At 43.7% G+C, this 20,627-nt stretch overlaps 1 protein-coding gene across 3 annotated transcripts in view; it reads left to right on the top strand.

Moving 5' to 3' along the window:
• The window catches only part of LOC119658918 (tyrosine-protein kinase CSK), a 142,228-nt gene that overhangs the window by 22,720 nt on the left and 98,881 nt on the right, over positions 1-20,627 (top strand). Inside the window, exon 3 of one of the 3 annotated variants that reach the window (XM_038066741.1) lies at positions 10,958-11,039. The exons of 1 other annotated variant lie outside the window; for it this stretch is intronic. The gene's annotated coding sequence lies outside the window, so the exon portion shown is untranslated. Of the gene's footprint in view, positions 1-10,957; positions 11,040-19,511; positions 19,609-20,627 lie in introns of those variants that run through there. One more of the 3 variants, XM_038066739.1, reaches the window with a different exon arrangement.

Here is a 20,627-nt window from a genome sequence, read left to right as displayed (position 1 = left end):
TTGAGTAACTGATGGTAGGTTGAATTGTAAAAACGGATCGATATTCCACGCGATGATAACTTAGTGTGCGGGTCAACGATTCGTTGATTTTTGATGTCGATTATTAAACTCTTAATAAAATCGGCACTAATAACTGGCCACTGGACGTCGGCGAAGAAAAACTTGCCGGAATTTCCTGTGCAGGCCAAGGCTAACTGTGGTCACCTGCTGGCCGGATGTGTTAATACACGATCCGTTGGCGGTGAAAAGTTTGGTGTCGCCGGTTTTGAGTTTGCGAATATTTCGCGATGGCGGGATAACTGATACGTCCGCGCCCGTACCTATTAAAAACTTCGTCAAGGATATGGAGGCGACTTTGTTTGGCGGCGCTTCCAGGAGTTTTCCGATGACTCGCCCCTGAAAATCAAAGAACAAGGTTTTTGGCACTTCCGTGGGTATTCTCAGAATTTCCGGTGGAAATAGCACAAAGAGCTGGAATATGATTCCCGACGTTTCTTTGGAACCCGCGCGTTTACCCCGCCTGGTATCGCGACGGCCTGGAAATCGATTCGCACCCATTCGATCGGGGCGACTGCGGATTACTGCCAACTCCTTTCGCAAACTTTCTTCTTCTGGAGGAAAATGCAATCCCTGCGACAATTGTAGCGGCTATCGAACCTCTAAGATCCTGTCGGCCATTTCCGGCAACCTGCCTGGAAGCTAGCTGGTAGGCGCTGTAACCTCAACGATTTGAGGACAGTGTCGGTAATTTTGTTGCCCGCTTTTGTGTTCATCCCGCGGAAAGGCTTTGACAATTTTTAATTTCCGAGATGCGGATCTCTGGTTAAATAAAAAGACTTAGTTTTGGAATTAACGTAAAAAGGAATACCATTTAATATTCGCAACTCCGTTACAACTCCAAATACAATAAAGTATGCAATAACGACGCCAGTCGGTTGGTTCTCCAATTGGACTATTATGTTGCTAACCGAATATGCGCCCCTGATGGTGAGGGTTTTTGGCACCTGAAGTGAGGTACGCTTGGATCGCTACAGATTTATGGGTAGTGAGTACTATTTTCGTACTTAAGACTTTGACCGTGAATTCCTTCTAATCCTGTGCAGTGAGGCGAACTTTTTTGATACCTCGTAGAGCCTTTCTGTTTGGCTTTAAGGATATATTTTCTCATCTCAGTAATTCTCATATTCGTTGTCTCTGTCTACACTTACCTGTTACATATTTCAGACGATTTATTGATGATTAATGACTAGTGAATACGAAGTTATAATGAGGACCGTGAGATGATTGACGGACAGTTGAGGATTTGATTTCATTAAAGGGTAGATTGCCACGATCCAAAAATTCTGACGTTCGTGTCCTCATAAAGCTGCAAAACTAATGTAATTTTATTGACCCGGCCCCAGTAAAAATGAGCCGAGTCCAGATACTTCTTGCTATCATTCTACCTGTGGAACCAGCTTCAATTGAATCACTGTCGAGCATTAAGGCCGTCTTCAACCACATTACAGAAAATTCCGGTCTAGAAAACTTACAAATTGTATGAAGAGGATGACGATTGAATGAGGAGCTGAACCTTTGCCATCCGTGGCTTGAACAAGACGTACTCGAACTTCGTAGAAAGAACGCGAACCTAACGATGACGAGGAATAAGAATGAATAAGAATTCAACCAAGTTGTGGACGTGATGGCTGAGTCTCCTCTGTGGCGATAATAATGACGACGTCGATAATGGAGGCAGAGATGGAAGGACGGGATCCGGGAGTTGAATGCTCAACGAGAAAGGAATCTTAAGAATTTTAAATTCATCAAATGACCTTCTCAGTGTTGTCACTTTTTTTCTATCTTTTTGTAGATTTTTTTCATGGTTGGGTATTTTTAGACGAGGAGTTTGGTCGTTTTTATTTCCACTTTCTGAGTTGAGATTGGAAATCTGAGATAGGGCCTGGAATAATATCGTAGCCGATGCGAGATGTTAAGGCCATTGGATACAAATTGTTCTCGATGAAGTTACTGGGCTTAGAACCTGATTTGTGACTCGGGGCGATTTGAATGTCTACGTATAACCCATGTATGCCGGGAGTGCCGGGAGGTGGGCATGTGACGGTAATATGATACGTAGAGGATTGTGTGGTGTGTCGAATGCACGGTAGCTGAATTTATTAGGCTAATTTTTTAAGCGACCTGATGAATACAGTGCATTCGTTAATGATTTTTATATCAGGTGAATTTCTGGGAAAAGGTGGTTTTGTACGAAAATAATGATGATAATGAGGGGCTCAGATTTATTGGATTCAACGATGTGTATTTGTGCCTCGAAATTTGAAAGGATGATCTAATCACCTTCCCTGAAAATTGGTAAGCGTATGTTCTCCGATTGCAGCTTAATGAGCGACAGCATTTCTTCAGATGATATTACACAATCGTTTCTTTAATAATTTCTGTTCATCTCTGGTTGCGAAGTAAATGAAACTGAAGGAAGTCAATTGAATTTTCAGCATAAATTGCAGAAGAAAGATGTGGACCATTCAGCTCTAATTCAATCAATAAATTAAGGTGCTCCTGTTGACTGAGGCTCCGAGGAATATGATATGTTCGAATGGAGATGATCTGTGGCGGCGCTCATATAGTGATTTTTTTTTTCTTTCTTTACTTAATCTCAGCACTACAACTCATTTGTAGCCGTGGTTTTCAGCAATCAGCCTCGGATGTCGAGTTTGAATGAGTGCTCGCCTCGTTCCAGAACTTTAAAGGGGCCCTCGTATGGTGGTTGCAGCGGCTTCCGAGGGGCGTCAACCCTGATGAGGACCTGGTCACACGCCTCGAGACCCCTGCGGCTGTTGACCTCCAATGTCGCGTGTCTGGACGGTGGAGTTGGCTGCATCTTCGAAATCGCGTCCCTAAGCAGACGTAGCATTCCTGAGTCGTTTAACTCTGCTCTGATGTCTAGAACAGGATCGGCGGGGAGGCGTAGATTCTCCCCGTAAACCATCTCCGCTGGGCTGGTCGCGAACTCTTCTCGTTGGGCTGTACGGAGGCCGAGGAGGACGCAAGGTAAGGACCGCGACCATGACGAATCGTCGCGGGCCATTAGAGGCCTTCAGTGTCTGGTGCCAATGTTTCAGCATACCATTGGACTGGGGATGGTATGTAGTAGCCCTATGCCGTTTAAAGCCAAGGAGCTTTCTTAGCTCCGCGAAAAGAGTAGATTCGAATTGCATTCCCTGGTCCGTGATGATGGCGACTGGAACACCAAAGCGCGGAATCCATTCTCGACAGAGGGCTTCGGCACATGATTGCGCCGTAATGTCAGACAGAGCTTTTGCTTCAGAACACCGCGTGAACCTGTCGACGATTGTGAGGCAATACTTGAATCCGTGCGAATCTCGCAAACGGCCGATGATGTCGAGATGGATGGTGTGAAAGCCTTTGGTTGACCGAGGGAAAACACCTACTTGTTTTCGAACTTGCTTGTTGATCTTGTACTGTCTGGCCCAAAAATTTACGTCCTTGTTCATGAACGGCCACAAATATTTGTCGGTGACTAACCGTTTCGTCGTCCTGATGCCTGAGTGCGCAAGATCGTGTATCGCGTGGAATACTTCCCTGCGAAAATCGGCTGAAATGAATGGCTCCCTTATTTGAGGTCTCGCAGAGCGGCACCTATCGCAGTATCTGAGGCATCGATGAACACAGCTAGGGGAGCATCTGGCTGAGGAAATGCCAGCAGTGTTGGCTCAACAAGCAGTTGTTTGACTGTCTCAAACGCATGGACGGCCTCACCAGACCACGCAACCTTCCCTTTAGTTTTGGGCCAAGACAAGTTACGTTCAGGATCGTTCAGGAGCCCTCATGGAGACGTTGAAAACTGCACTCGAGAGGCTCTAAGTTCTCAGATTCGGAAGCGGAAGCCACCAAAACATCATCCATGTATACGAAACAAAAGTTTAAGTTTCGTAAAACAGAGTGGATGAACCTCTGGAAAGTCTACGCAGCGTTGCACAAGTCGAAAGTCCTCCTAGTGAACTCGCAGAGTCCGAAAGGTGTGCAAACAGCGGTCTTCGGAATGTCTTTGGGAGCTACAGGTACCATATGAAGCGGAGAGGACCAACAACTGTTTGATGGTCTGCAGATACTCTGTTTCATCAAATTTTCAAACTCTCTCTTCGCAACAGCAAGTATTTTGGGTGAAAGAGGACTCATCTTTGAGAATATTGGAGAGACGGTGGTATTGATATGGTGCTGCACATTGTACTTCACTGCCTTGGAGAAGTAGTGATGTTGGAAAATTTTCGGAGGAGTGCGCGGATGCGATGGCCGGTTCTCGAAAATTATCGAGAGAGTGTTATCTTGGCAGGTAGAAATCTTCCCTGACGTCTGTAACGAGGTTGCGGGGTCTATCAATGTCCTGTTCTGCAAGTCAACTAGCATCCCATAATGACAAAGGAATTCTGTGCCTAACATGGGGTTGCTGATGTCCGCTAAAATGAAGCGCCACGAAAACGTTCGGCGCAGTCCGAGACTCACGTCTACCTGCCTATGGCCATAGGTGCTGATGGGAGATGAGTTCGCGGCCGCTAAACGCAGGTTTTACGGAGTAAGGTTATTCGGACGGGGTACAGGGAGAACCGACAGCTCAGCGCCCGTGTCGACCAGGAAGCAACGTCTGCTTAGGGGATTGAAGATTGTAAGGCGGCGTTGTACTGCACTTCAGTTAGTCGTCGCCGCGTCACCCAGCGAGCGATGTATAAGTGCAGTCGCCGGGAAATGTGGCACCTCATCTGCGTTTCAGATGAAGATGCCGAGGACTGCACGTCCCCTTTAATGGTTTTAGGAGTCGACACTTGTAAAATGACGGTGCCTAGCCCGTAGTAGAGCCGGTAGCCCGATTTTCTTAACATCGAGTTCGGGAATGCCGATAGCGAGAGAAGTTCCCGGCCTACCGGCTCTCTCTCCTGTTTTGCTGCCTAGCAGCATCCAGGGGGAAGTGTTGAGATTATTCTGCACACCAAGTTGTTCCAGAACCCCAGCACCATTTCGCTCTTCTTCTGGAAGCCAGAGAAAGCACTTTTTTAACGATGGTAGTTCAGAGACCCTTTTCAAGGTTAGTTGCGTACACTCCCACACATCGTTGACGGAGGAGCAGTACTGCCTGAGCCACTTGTTCGTGTCTTCGTCGACAAAGTTTAGCCGAACATCTTACGGTATACACCTACTGACTCAAAGCAAAGCTTAATGCCTTGCGAGGATGCAACCTTGGCACAGCTGGGTTGTGCTTTGCCCGGAGGCGGTTTGCCTCCGCGGACAGGTGCTTACCCAGGGGCAAGACTTTATCCTCAGCAGGTGGTGCCGATTAGAGCCTGGGGTCAGGAGTGTTGACAGAAGGGGCCTGCTTCGGCTCGTCCGTTAAGGACTGACTCCCAATTAGATTACTCCCATTTGAGTCTAGACTCAGGTTCTCCATTGATGAGCTTAGGGTTGCTCCTTCACTCGGGGTTGGATTGTCACGATCGAGGTTTAATTGTGTTAGTCTAACAGGTTTATGTTTTTGTTTTTTCATAATTGGCTTCCATGAAACTGAGGGTTGCCTGGTACCCAGAGTTCACCGTTTACGGCACGGTAGTCACACCTTGGGGGTTTGGTTACCGCTTGACTTCAGGTGTCACCTCCCGTTTCCTGGAGGATCTTCCTTACTGAGCTCCCTCACCATGACAAGGTGGGTAATCGTCGCGGGATTACGGCGTAGTTCCAGCTCTTGTTGTGAATCCATTTCCTCATTGCTGAAACTAATAGATGATTTATTAATATTATTAAATATTCCATCCAATAAGTTCTCGGCGTCACATCAAATTTATTTCGTGTTCTCTGACTCACTTCTTGAAATAGAATCGTGATATTGAGACTTTAACCTTTACAAAATCGAATCTTCAGCTAACTCACGGTAGACGTCCTGTTGTGATAAATAAATTAGATTAGATATTGTAACAATAACAAAATCGACAAATTCCGACCCAAGTGGACCTCGCCCAGCTTCCAACCGGGCCCCTCTGTATCATTCACTGGATTAAATCTCGAGCATCAACACTCCAAAAATGGTGGTCTCTAATCTTGTTTCAACCCAAATTGATTGATGGCTGCATTAAATGCAAAGCATTTTGCACTGTAATTCTTTTCGACGGTTATTGAACGACTATGGCGTTTTCAGGTATTGTGAGTGCAGTGGCACGATGCAATTTACAAGTGGGTACCCCACATATGAGTTTTGATTAATATCCGCCGCGTGATGTATATTCAATTTTGCGGTGAATCGATAATTACGTACTGTCGATGCGAGAAAGTGTTGGCAAATGGCGGTAGTGTTGATATTACATATTACTTCAGGGATTCTTGCAGTGAATTAGAAACTCACGGAATATTGGAGAAAACTTTGCTTCCTCCTATTATAGTCATAACGAGATTGCATGCTATACCCGCAGTTTTCATTGTATCTGAAATGGAAATTCAACAGAATCGCTCGATTTATAACGGTGCGCATCGAAATGCACTTTTAGTTGCAACTTAGTTTCCATGCACATCTAGTTCCCCTTGGTGGCAGCAGAGGAAGGAGAGTCAAGTAATTACTTCTTCCTCTTTAATCCATTGTTGATGATTTCCTCTTTCATTGGTTTGACGGTCTCGTGGAGAACATCTTCCGGACTGCCTAGAGTCCATTATAAACTTAGTTGTAAAGATGATCTCCAATGATCTTCCGGAAAACACATTGTTCCACGTAGAATGATTCTCCAAAGTATCGGTAATACTCGGCATGAAGTACGTGCATTATATCATAAAAATAATGAACACATTGAGTACGTGAGGTACATGCACTTGGCCACTTCTAGGAGGAAGCTACCACACAATGTTGTCAGTTCCTCGTTGTGATTTGCACTCGTTCGTCGGTAGTTCCCTTGGAGAGAAAGTTTCAAGGCGCTCCAGAAATGGCTTCTTCACATTGTCTTCCAAGTTGTCGATTAAATGGGAACGAAAAATGGACGTAATGGAAATCTATGCAAGATGACAGCATTTTTTATATGGAAGGTTGCCAATAATGTGGAATTTCGATCGGGATGTAAGAAGAATGTGTTCATTGTAATTTATTTGTGTTAGTAAATTCAGATTTAGTTGCTCCATTTGATTTTTCATCATGTCATTCGATGGTCTACTTTCTGCTGGCCCTAAATGAGAGCAATGTGGCAAATGGGTGGAGCCGGAAGGGAAAGTATAATAGTTTGAATTCACACTAATTTAGATTTTGGAGTTAGAGGACTGTTGGAGCTGCTTTGAAAGAGTAAAATTTTATTCATTCTGATAGTCTTGTGTTTAGAGGTTCTGTTCTTAGCTTCCTCTATTGGAGAAATTATCCTAACTTATAATGTAGACTTTGGTTCTTTTATGTTTGAATTTGTACTAGGAGCAATGAAGCAAAGCAGAAAATTTAGATTTGGCTATGATGTCGACGTAAACTGATTTTTCTGTCATCTACACCTGCCTTCCCTGCTGTTAGATATAGGAAAATATGTGACAAGAATTCGGCTCACTTCTCGAACTACTCACGCAGTAGTCTCAGACAGACTGCCAGCTGAAACACCCCGTAAGGCATCTAGGACCCTAACCCGGAACCGTTTGGCACATTACCTCAGCCTAGACCTATTCAGTAGCGGTTCAGTGAGCCTCAACTACCCAACTGCCATCTCTCCTATCCATCACCCTCTTTTTCGCCTTAAGAATGCATTAGGTGTAACATCCTGCGCGGCTCCACGTGTGCTTGTTCTGCAGCATGACATCAATTATGGTGTCCGACGACACTTGACGCTCTCGCATCCACAGGTGATGGCGATGTCGCTCCAACTTTCCGCAGAAGAAAAATGTGTGGTAGGCATCATCCACCACATTCTTGCAATAAATGCAGTAAACCTCCGGTCGGCGGCATGGAAAGCGATCGTTATAACTCCTGCTATTATCATTACTGTTGGCTTCGAGACAGGAATTCTCCTGGAGCATATGCTCTCAGAGGGCCATCCCGGTTCCCATGGTACCAGATAACCTCCGGTGAGGCTTCGTGGCAGAGCCACTTCAGATGAGTCCCTTGCAGACTCGGATCTGCTCGCCCTCCTCGAATACGTGGGGACGGAACTCCCCAACGGGTTAACTGGAATCAGCCCGAGGCGGAGAACCGCAACGGAACCTTCCACCAGCTAACTACCGCTCTGCGTACCAAATCAGATGGAGGAGCACAAAAACACTTTGAAACAAGTTGGTATCTGAAGAAGAATCGCACTGTGATTTTTTTCTTGTATTGCTTACTTGCATTTGAGCATAAAAGAACTCCTTTCTTCTTCTTGAAGTCTTTCCATTATTCCTTTAAAATCTTTTGGCAATCTGGAAGTTCTGTGGTCCATTAAATTCTGGAGCTTAAGCTCGGCTACAGTTTCTGTAATATGAAAGGACTCCTTGTCAGGGCAACAATCCTGTTTAGGTTGCTGTATTTGGGTGTAACAAAGGATATATGTCTGGGTTATAGCTTCTTATGATTTCGTATTATCTTCTTGATAGGTTAGCTTCTATAAACATAGGCAAAGCTTGTTGTGATGTCAACTGGACCTTTTTTTTTGATTGGCCTTTTTGTACTTCCTCGCTCGATTTGGTGACGAAATTATTATATATCCTTGAGCACTAATGAAGCATCTTTTTTCCCTTGCTCACGAATTTTAGAATTTTTTTGGGAGTAGGGTAGGGAATGCGTTTACGCACAGAGTGTTAAACTCCCGCAACAGTACGCTGTCGGACTATCCCTGTCATCAGAGAACTAGTCTGGAACCGTTTGACACATTACTTCGGGCTAGCCCTCTCGCTCTCCTGGCTTTGGGAGCCTTCAAGTCAGGGAATCCCTTCCACCAACGGGAGGGGAGAGGACGAAGGGAATTGTTAGTTCAGGGAACCCCTTACCATTCGATCGGGTTCCATGTGGGTTGAGTTCAATCTTCTTCGCGAGAAGAAGAGCCCTAACATAATGCGCAACACGATTCTAGCTGCCAGCGCTCTTCAGCATCTCTCTGACAATGTTGTCTAGAGAGATCTCCCCTGTGTCTGCACAAAGATGCTGACGAAAGCGCAAGAGAAAAAACTGTTTTCAGTGTCGTCCGCCACTACATTGCAGAACACAGAGTCAGGAGATCGCACCTTCCCAATCTGTGCAGGTAAGACTGAAAACCTACATGCCCGTTTAGAAATTGGGCAAAGAAGTAATCTCATTCTGCGTTCGGTTCAACCACGGAGCTAAATTGTCGATGAGTCGTGCAGTCCATCTGCCCTTTGGCTCATTTTGCCAAGAGAGTTGCACTCGGGAAGGGTGTGTTGACGTTCTTCATGGGCCTCTCTCTTAGATTCTCTCCCTTATGGTGGTAGATAGCTTTATGCTATTTGGCAAGGAGGGCAACGGGGATCACTTTCGCGATCAACATCACGGCCGGTTCGGAGACAGTGCGATAAGCAGACGCCTCTCGCAAAGCTCCCCACATCTGCACTTGAGCAAGGCGCTTACGATGCACCTACTTGTCAAGGCGACCAGTCCATACCTCCGCGTCATAGAGCAGAACCGGCTGTGTTGCTCCCATAAGGAGACGTCTCCTAGTAGATATAGGGCCCCCAACATTCGCCATTACCCGACTCAAGGCCGCGACAAGGTAAAATACACAACTTCAAGCAAGCGTTGAACACCTCAAGCAGCAATTCTGGCCGTTGGCGGAACACCAGTTTGTAAACTCTCGACGGGATGCCATTTGGATCTGGCGTCTTCTTGTTTTCCATAGTGAGAACCGCTTCTTCGAGCTCTCTCATTGTGAAAAGGGGGCAATCCTCGGCGCTTTCCGCACTATTGACATCAATCCGTACAGGATGTCTGGGGAAAAATGCCTGTAAAATGTGGTCCATCTGGTTGGTACCTAGTATGCAGGCCTTCCGTGGAGCCCCGATTTTCCCACGGGTCTTCATTCATCTCGTTGACAAGGTTCTGCCAGCCGCGAGCTTTGCTTTTATTTATCGCGCTGCGGAGTCTCCTTTTTGCTGATCTATATTGTGCCTTTATGGCATGCCTCCTCATTGCCTTGTAAACGTTGTGCCAAACGGCGGAGCCTTTGACACTCCCTCTGTAGGTCGGCAATTTCTGCCGTGCACCAGTATATAGAAGGCTCGTCGCGGCTCGGGCCTATCCAGGCATGGAAGCCTACCACGCCGCCGTTATCAGGTTCATCACTGAATTTACGATGGTGTCAGCTGCAACGCTTCCACCCCCCGGAGTGCTCTCCAGCGCGGCTCTGACTGTTCCAAGAGCTTTGGCGAACTTCCCGATGTTCACCCTCGCGACGTTCCACAGGCAGGGGGAGCGTGGCGTTGGTGATCGCCGGCAAGTAGCGTCAACTACTTCGAACGCGATGTACTAATGACCACTTGCCGAGAAGAGAGAAATCTTGGCAATCAACGCACTCAAACGGAGTAAAGCCGCTGGGTTCGGGGTCCCCCGCAGAGTTATTTATTGCTGCATCTGCAGTTTCTGCCGATCTGCTGTTTCCATTCGTACAGAAATCTTTGGAATCGGAGACCTTTCCCAGAAAATTGAGACTCCAAAAAAGGGCATTCGTTTCGAGTGTGACTGTTTGCTCCCTGCCGTCGCAAAAATTGTAGCTGAACTAATCCTGAAACGCATGAAAAACCATCTCGAAAGCTCGATCGACAGAGAGCAGACTGATTTTCGCTCCAGATCCTCTGACACCGGCTGCCACCTCCACCTTAATTTCGATGAATCTTTCCATATTTTCTAGGATAGGGTGCTGGTTTTCAAAATCAATTACATAAAATTTTCAAAAATAATTATATAAATATGGAAAGAGTTTTCCTAATCAAATCTTTTTTGTTGTATTTTCAGGTTGGTGAAGAAAACTTTCTAAATTCAATAGAATCTCATAAATGGAAAGAATATCAAAAAGAGAAATATTGACACAACAAAGGTAAATGCGTTTAACTCATCTGAAGCTTTGCGATTTATTTCACCCAGTCCTTATTTACTTTTCTGATTTATAACAAATGTATCTTTCATAACCACAGCTAAATATTCAAAGTCCATTCAGTCTCTTCCAATCTTTGATATGATTGAGGTTTCTGTTGATGTAATTATCTACCAAACACCATTCTCCCCCCTCGGAGGCCAACAAAAACAGCTTATAATAATGAAGTATAAAATAAAGGTCCTGAGAATTTGCATGTTCATTTGGCTTCCATCAAGTAATAGTGTTTTTCACGAACCTTTTTTCTGTAACTTGGAACTCGGCAGAATCTATCAGATATATTACAGGTTCCATAGTTGGATTAACTGCATTGCTGGTGTTGTCTTGAATAGGGCCTCCAGTGGTCTTTTCAGGGGACCTTTGGCAAACCCTCGTCGTGTACATAGAAGCTAAACAGCTATGAAAACCTAGTGCCTGGTTTTATTAGGTTAGGTGATCAACAGTTTGCGGACTTCCTTCATTAAACAATTTCAATGTCTTTTCGACTAGTTCACTGTGCCCAATTTAAATTTAATAATTCTATGCGTGGTTTGTGTGCTTAAGAGGCTAAGATATCTTCGAGAGTTGCATTCCCATTTTCAAATAATATAACTTTCAATTACGGGTGAAAATCTATGTGCAAGAAAACGACAATATAATTGTGGAATAATCAGAGAAGATTTCTAGTCATTCATCATTCTGTCGTGATTTTTGACCCCTAGTTCTTACATGGATAGTAAAGCTTCATTATTCATTTAAGCAGGTTTATTAAATTTTTTATTCAGTCCTTAGTTTTGTTTATTTTTCTATTGTCGGCATAAGAGGTTGGCTTATTCACTATGCCAAGTTCAGTGCCTTTTGTTAAAAAAACAATGCAAGTGGCTATTGAGCTCGCTCAATCAAAGTTAGATTTTAGTTTAACTTTTAAGTAATTATGAAACTCGGCTGCAACATCTTTCTTAGAAATGATGCTGACTGGACGTTTCCGAGAATTAAAGGGCAAGACTATTACCGCGGTACGGAATCTATCAGGGTACTGACACCGCCTCCATGACGCGTTCATAACCCGCTTTCCGGAATTAAGTCATGTTCCGGAGCAGAATGTCGTCAATTAATATCGGATGATAGTGAAAAATAATCGAGTTGCTCTACCAACCAGGCAATACATTTTCCACGAAGTTTCACTTGAGCTCGGTCTGGAATCACCAACTTACTGGACTGAACAAAGGAGCAACACAAATACTCCACCTGTAAGGCACTCCATGCACCAAGTAATAAGGAGAAGCTTAGTGGCTGGGGATGTCGACCCGATTTATAATGAGGGTTTGACCGCATTTCAGGTCGCATTTATAGAATATGCTGAGATTCTTCCAGACGCTAGGCCAAGGATCCTAAAACTAACGTTTACTTCGGCAACTATCATTGCTGCCGTTGACAATATTTTGGCTGATCGTTTGGCTAGCGAGATTACTGCGACAGAGGTCCATAGCCTGGCCTACGTTGCAGTTGCCATGGTTATTTGTCCCAATAATCAACAACTTGGAGCGAATAACAGAGGTAAGTGCAGGAGGAATTTATCGTTCTGGGTATTTCAACTCAACAAAAGAGTCGAAAAGTTGAGAAAGGAGATTGGTCGTGCCATGCAAGCAATTCTAGGAAATCTATCATCAAGAGTGCACAAATGCGTTGCTAACATCATTGGAAAATACCATCTGTCCAATGATATGCCAATCGAAGAAATCCTCGAGGTGCTGAAGCAAAAACTTACGTTATGCTCCAATCACATCCCTAGACACCAACTTGTTCTTCCAAAACCGACGGGGAATCTATAAAAATCTCACTAACTCAGGTCGCGAAAATAATCTTGATCTGGATTAAGCAGAAGACTTCTGGAGAAGTGCTTGGAGCGAACCCAGCCGTTGCAATTTAGAAGCAGTGTGGTTTCCAAACCTTATGCGTTTATGCGAGACCCTCCCCGAAATGACCATGCCTGATATAACTGAAGTCGACATAAAAGTAGCCCTTGAAAAGGCAGGCAATTGGAAGGCGCCATAAGTTGACAAGACTCAGAACTTTTGGCTGAAGCGGTTCAAGAGCAGTATTGGTGATCCTGAGTTAGTTCCAGAATTTTTCACCAAGGGGGGTAACTTTCCTCATCTCCTAGGAACAGCGTCCCTCTTATCCTTCAAAATGTCGATCAATTACTTGTCTTCCTACCATCTACAAGGTCTTCACTTCAATTCTGTGCGCGAACATTTCAAAACATCTTGATGTTCATAAATTGATAGCTGCGGAGCAAAATGGATGCGCAAAAGGCTCCCGAGGCTGTAAAGAACAGCTTATAGTCGATATGGTAGCTGCAAAGCCGGCTGTCCACCAAAAACGAAATATCTCGACAGCCTATATCGATTATAAATCAGCCTTTGACTCCATATTGCATTGGTGGTTACTACGCTTGTACAAAATCAACCCGAATGTCGTTCTTCTCTTGAGAATAGTGATGAAGAATTGGAGCACGAAGCTATCGATATCCTCAAAAACATCAGGACAAATACCAATCCGTTATCCATCTTCTGCATGAAAGAAATACGGGTTCCAAGTCAAACATTATCGAAATGTACATTAAGTCAGTTAATATATATTCACGGCATCAAATTGTATGCCAAAGACGACCTGTGCAATGATTCTGCGATCTATTCGATGAGTTAAAAGGCCTTAAAAGTCGGCAATTTTACCGTTTGTTCCGGACTTATCTTTCGTTATTGATGTCCATGCTGCTGATTCTGCTCAGTGTTTGATGGGAAATCTTTTCAACTTTTCTCTACTTCCAAACAACTTTATACAATTCTTCAGTAAATTGCCAATAATTACTCTCCAAATATTTACAAAGGAATGATAGAAAGTGGTCCTTTCAATTAGTTCAAATCCTTTATGAAAATCTCAAAGAGTAGGTAAAAAGGAAGTGAGGTCTCCTGGAGAAGGGTTAAGGGGCGTGGGATTTTTCTGATAGGTTTATTGCTTTTATTATCGTAAAAGATATAGCGCAAAATATAATAAGTCTCATTATGAGCACCCGCATTCAATCAACAGGGACTGCACTTTGAATTTGAGTCTATTTTCGAGCATCACAACCGCCTCCCTGCTTCTTGTGGTCTGGCTTCCAACCCGAATTTTGAAGTCCGACAGTTTCCAGCCACCTCTTGATCTTCCAGATCACTTTATTAGTTGCTGTCTCAATATAGTCGACGAAACCTACCGACCGGCCCAATACCGACCTCTAAGGGAGTCCAGGTGAGGCAAGGTAGTAATTTGTTACTTGATCGCTCTCGTACTTTAGTTCCCTGTCTGTAAAGTAGTTAGACACTAGGTTTCTCAGGTAGTGTGGAGTGGTCATTCGGCTGAAGGACATTTTGATGGGCGATAATGGTTTAATGAGTTGAAAGCATTCTTCACGTCCAACGTGACCACTGCGCATCGCCATCTCTCACCTTCTATGCCAGTGGTTGCAGTGTCTACCACTACCTTTATTGCATCGACAATGGAACGACTTTTCCTGAATCCAAACTGCATCTCGGAAAGAGCCCTTTCATGTTCAACTGTCTCGTGCAATCTTTTGGCAATTTTTCCCCCCAGTATCTTCTCCATCGTATCTAGAAGTCATATTGGGTGGTATGATAACGGATCGCCAGGTTGTTTGTTTCCTTTTAACAACAAAACCAAACGCTCCTTTTGACAACAAAACCAAACCTTCCTTTTTCCATTTTTTAGGGAATATCCCTTCGTCGAGGCATGTTTGCATTGCTTTGCCTTCATCGTCTTTATTTCCTCACTCCACCAGTAGCATGGTGAGTTTCTCCTGCTGGTAGCTTCATCTACAATATAATGGGCGAATGGCTGTAGTGCCGGTGGTAAATAGCCACTTGTTCCTTGTGTCTTGTGTTAGTGAAGTTGATTGGCTTCTTGCGCTTCCCCGCAACGGACTGATTCCAATCAAGCCATTGGGGAATGCTGTTTCCATATACTCGAGGAGGGCGATCAGATCTGATTTTGTATGGGATTCATTTGAAGTCGCTCTTGTCCTGAAGCTTTTCCGGAAGTTATTTAGTACCATTGGAACCGGAATGGCCCTCTTATGCTTCAGAAGAATTCCCGAGGGATGTGCTCTTCATGGTGGCTGTGGTTGCGCCCATATCGGGAGTAAAGCTCTTTGCGGGCTCAATTGTGGAGTTCCAATACGGGCGCAGGTAGGCCTTGCATTCACTGGTATGAATGCTGAGCCTGTACTCATTGGCAACTCACTTTAACACCGCCGAATATTTATGTACTTGACGGACACCTCAGTGTTTCAACGATAATTCCACTTGGTTGCAGATATTACTTCTCAATTTTAGCAAGAGATTCCCTATCCAAGTCCGAATAATGTGATTAACATTCTCTCACAGTCTTTTCAACTTTGAGACAGCTTTAAACTTCCGCTTATCACAAGGGTGGTGATAAATGAGAACAGCAGACAACGCTAGGAATCAGAGGAGGGCGAGTTTGACATATCGGTCAGTTGTGCTGAGGGTGTGAATATCGCGTGTAGAAAAGCATCGAGTGAGATAGTGTTATCGCGGGAATGGTGGCTTTAGATATTCTCGCAACTTCCAAAAAACCATTGGGAAAGGGCTATACAAGAGATAGTAGCAACGATGGTGTAATTTTAAAAGAACGCCTCTGAATCGTGACCAATGTATAATCAATCTCCTGTGTTGAGAAATAAATCGAGTGAATGCACGGAGAATTAGATTTCATCGGGGTACGGTAGTTATAGAAAGTATTTGCGTTACTTCGGATTAGATGAGTGTGTCGAATGTCTCAAATATACTGCTACCACAGTGGACCAGCAGCAATTTATGTTCCATTGTTTCGGGTTTTTAGATGGAAAAGGAGGTTGAGCGACACCTTTAGCGTAGTTACCGGATCTCATAATCTCTACGAGGAGATAGTATGGTTGAAATTAAATTGCAGGAGGCTCCAGGAACTAGGTTGAGCCAGTAAAGCGCGATGGGCGCTCGATTTAAACAGGGCCCTCATTGTGAAGTAATATTTCGCGATGGTCCCGGGATGTACTGTTGTAATCTGGTGCAGCAATTCCTTGGCAAGATTTCCACTTCCACACATAAAAGGAAAAGTCTTTGGACCGAATTCCAACAAGTAGTGACTATTTTTTGTGGGGGACACAGCCAAGCTGCATTTTTACTTCGTAGCTAAATCGGGATATTTACATTTTAGAAATAATGCCTGAAGACAATAGGCAACTATCATATAACTGGCAATTGAACTGTGAACTGTGTGAACTGTGAACATAGTGAACTGATTAGATAGCATTGTTTCCATTAGCGAACCATATTCAGGTGTCTTTTGCCGTTAAGAGTTCGTATAAGTAATTGAGGGGCTTATTTGAGTGTACCCTGATCTGAAAGTTCAATTTTGACAATTTTTAAGGTTTTGTGCAGGCTCCTGCTACACGGTTATGTGGGACCCTTACCCACTTAAATCACCTCCTTTTCCTTCCCATCTCCCCGCGGGGCTCCCATTTGGTATTACGTGGCACGACTGCATCAGAATTTATTCTGCGCTCATGTTAATATTCGTGTTCATTCTTTCGGATGACTTCTTCCTGCCTAAGCTTCTTTCCAATGACGGGCAGCAGATTCTTCGGTGAGATACGCTCGATCATAAAGTCGTTGTTTTTCTTTCGCCAGAATCTCAATCGGGACCATTCCTGCTATCACGCAAGCTGCTTCGTTGGATATTGTTCTGTAAGCGTAACATGTTCGAAGTACACTTATGCGATACGCAGCTCCAATCTACTGGAGATGCATATAGTAGGATCGAACTGACCACCTTCGAAATAAGGAGTCTATTGGAAACAAATAATTTCCTTTGCTCGAACTTGCAAAAAACTTTGCAGGAGGCGAATAATGAAACTTGAAGCAGAACACTTTTCATAAACAGAATAATTTTTTTAGGAGAGAACTTTTACCAGACGCTTTTAATTTAATGCGCGGCGTTAAATAAACTGCACAGATCGAAAATAAGACTAGCAAATATTTCCCCTTTAATACTTTCTTTTAATTTATTTCAATTACAAATTGCACTTGGGATCGCATGTGTGCTCGGTGACGGCTGGAGCAGAAGAGACCGGTTGGTTTTTCACGCGGTCCCTCTGTCTCCAACCATCGGAACTTTTTCACCGCTGGCTCTCCACTCCTGATGCGAGTTCTAAAAAACGTGGGGAGCGCCGGCGGCGTCATCTATCCGCTCGCATTAACAACATTCGAAATTTATTTCGAATCCTACTGCGCCACAAGTCGATGGCCTTGGGCTACCTATATTTGGTAGCATTCTCGCAACCAGCGCTCTGATGTTATATGCCTTGGTTGCTGCACCCTCCACATGCAATCTGAAGTTTAACCTCTGGTCAATCATTACGCCTAAGTACTTAAGCGCAGGCTTGGAATGACTTGCTTGCGTTCCAACTTTGATCTTCAAGGAAGTGCACTTTCTCCGCTTAGTAATAAGTACTACTTCCGTCTTATGGTTTTATGGTCTTAGACCAGCATTCTCTAACCAAGATTTAATCTCATAGACTGCTTCATTTGCATAAAGCTCTACTTCTTCGAGAAGGCGTGCAACAACCGTCACACCAATATCGTCTGCGAAACCAATGGAGGCCACACCAGTAAGAAGGTCTAGCGTCAGTACTCCGTCTGTCTGTCTGTCTGTCCGTCACACGCATTTTTCTCGGATACTGTAACAACGATTGACACCAAATTTGGTGGAAAGGGAACTGTGAGCACTCACGCATACAATGAGTTACATCCTTTTACGTCGAATTTAAGGGGAGGTCCCCATATATGCAAAAGGGTGTGTAATTTTTTTTTCGCCAAATATAGTCATGTGGAGTATCAAATGAAAAGTCTCGGTTAGTACTGGTCTGGTCTTAGTTTTGATATTTGTTGGAAAAGCGGGGAGTTCGGGGGTCGAAAGTGATCATTTATTTAACGGGGCCATTCTCAGAAACTGCTCAACCGAAAAATCTGAAAAAAATCGAGAGGCTGCCGCTAGATGGTGGCTAGGCTCCGAAATGTCTTCCATACTGATATTCCTTCAAATAAAGTTAATAATAGTATATTACTATAATTTTCAGTAATTGGCTGCAGAACCCCCCTTAAGTTCATCCTAGTTTGGTGGAAATCGCACTATTACTAATGAAGTTATAATAGGTGAAAATTGTCACTTCTTTGAAAATTCAAGATTTTGAATGTCAATATCACCCGAAAGTGGATATTCCCACATAATATATGCATATATTATGAGTTACATACTAATGGGACAAATTCACACTCAAATGTCTTTATAATAGAAATACACAAAACCTTTCATAACTGAAGTGTCCAGCTTCCGTTTTTCCGACTTGTTAAGACTTTCTTTGTTGGTTTTTTTGGTCCCTAAAATTTATAAGCGAAAGATGCAGTGAATCTTATCGCGGCTGTATCCATGCTGGTCCAAGACTTTATTGCAGCACATTTCTAGAGTTGGTATTATAAGATTGCCTATCGTTTTCCAAACCAAACTCAGATAAATAATTCTTTCAACGTTTCTCACGTCACGTCCCGGTGCTAGTTCGTGCCGCCATCGAGCCATGCCAACTCGAACTTATCTCACGCTAGGTAAGTTCAAAATCGAAAAAGTCTCAATCCCAGTCCATCGAACGAAACATGTGTCCATTGAAGCTGAACTTTTAGGAAAGATGATCCCCAATGTTGATGTTGAAGTCGATGACGACGTTGTGGTTGATGATGTTGATGATGACCACTCATGGCTGCATCAACACCTTCGTGCCTTGTCTTGCCTTTCTTGCGGCAACCAACATTGGCTACGCCGACTTCGACTTACCTCTGGCCATAGATGAAATCACCCATTCCATCAGTGAGTATCTAACATTTCTTCGGTTTAGACAAGATTTTCTTCGGTACCCACCGGGCTAGTGTGAGACTCAACTCGTCACAGAATGATTGTCGCGCTCTGACGTTGTTCTGGAAGAATTCTTTAGAGAAAAGCCGGTTGTGGTGGCTGAGCCCCGTGTCAAGTTCCCTGTGGATGTTCTTCAAGAATTTCCGCTTGTTCTTTGATGCTGTTACGATTCGAAATTCAAGTGTCCCCCGTGTACGTCTTCCTGACTTCCTGTCGGGAAGGAGTGAGTGTAATTGTGCTGTGCCCCTTGTACTTTATATCTTTTGATATCGAAGTGAACAAGTGCAAGATGCTTTTGTGGTCTTTATTGTTGTAAATAGTGGAAGTGCATAAGTTGTCCCCTTTTGGTATCTTTTTCCTGAAAAGATTATTTTCTCGGTATTTGTATCAATTAAAGTGGCCGGATCTGTTTGCGTTCGGCGAGGAAAGGGTCGAAAAGGGCGGCAGGCAAAAGATAATTCACATCCGCTTCTCAGTAATATCAGATTCGTGGAATTAAAAGAAACAGAAGGTGGATTTCTTTTAAGAAAGATATATAATTGCTTAATGCGTTTATCGGATAGTGTTGCCGACTTTGCCCGTGAATTCGACAAGAGGTTACGATGGGGTCAAAATTGCAAATGCCTTTGGCTAACTTTCACCTTTTCGTTCAGTCATTATCTAACAATCCATCATTGTTAAGTTCATATAATTGATGTGAAACCTATTCTTACTGGTTAGGAACAGATTTTAACAAGAAAGAAAGATTCTTCCAAACAACGCATCGAGCACCATCAGGCATACCTGATGGGATCAATTTTCTTTTCAATGCCGAATTTCCGGCTCTTTCAAATAATAGCTGTCCCTTCCGTTGAGAGTAATTTCCATAAATTTTCTCCTATTTAAGAAATGCATGGAACAATCGAAAGAAGCCGACAATAACACGGCGACATATTTTGAAATTATCCATGCTCCTCACAATAGGTAACCTAAGCGATGAATGTTAAAAAAATACCTCCTGAAAATCATTGAAATTCTATCGGTAAAGTATCTCAATCGGCAGCACTATTGGATAGGGTATCTAAACCCAAAATCTGTGTTTCCAGTAATGCCAATCAGAATGTTATCCATGTTTCTAAATTTGGCAAAATTTGAGAGTTTTATGATTGGATGTCAACTATTTTGGTAACGCAACCTCGAATCAGCTCGTCCCGGTCTAATGGCAAACTGCGCGTTTATGATATGAGTTGGCTTATGAGTATGGCGCTCGCGAGTAGGCGGTATGGCGTTTTGTTATACCGGAAATTCTTTCGTAATGGAGTGGTTTGTTGCTTGCTCCTACATTTTCTTATTTTGCTATGTTGTACCTGTCTTTCTGTGGACTGAATGAGACAATCGTGTTTCTGTTGTTGTGTTTTGTCACAATGGCTCGTGCCATCATGCGGGAATTGAAATGGATTTTGTCCCAAGACATTTGAATTTCTGTTGATAATATATCGCTTGATGGAATTGCTGGAATATCTTTTGAGAAGTCCTTATTTAGTGATCATC

Source organism: Hermetia illucens, chromosome 6 (assembly GCF_905115235.1).
Source record: "Hermetia illucens chromosome 6, iHerIll2.2.curated.20191125, whole genome shotgun sequence".
NCBI lineage: Eukaryota > Metazoa > Arthropoda > Insecta > Diptera > Stratiomyidae > Hermetia > Hermetia illucens.
This window is presented reverse-complemented; position numbering and strand designations above follow the sequence as displayed.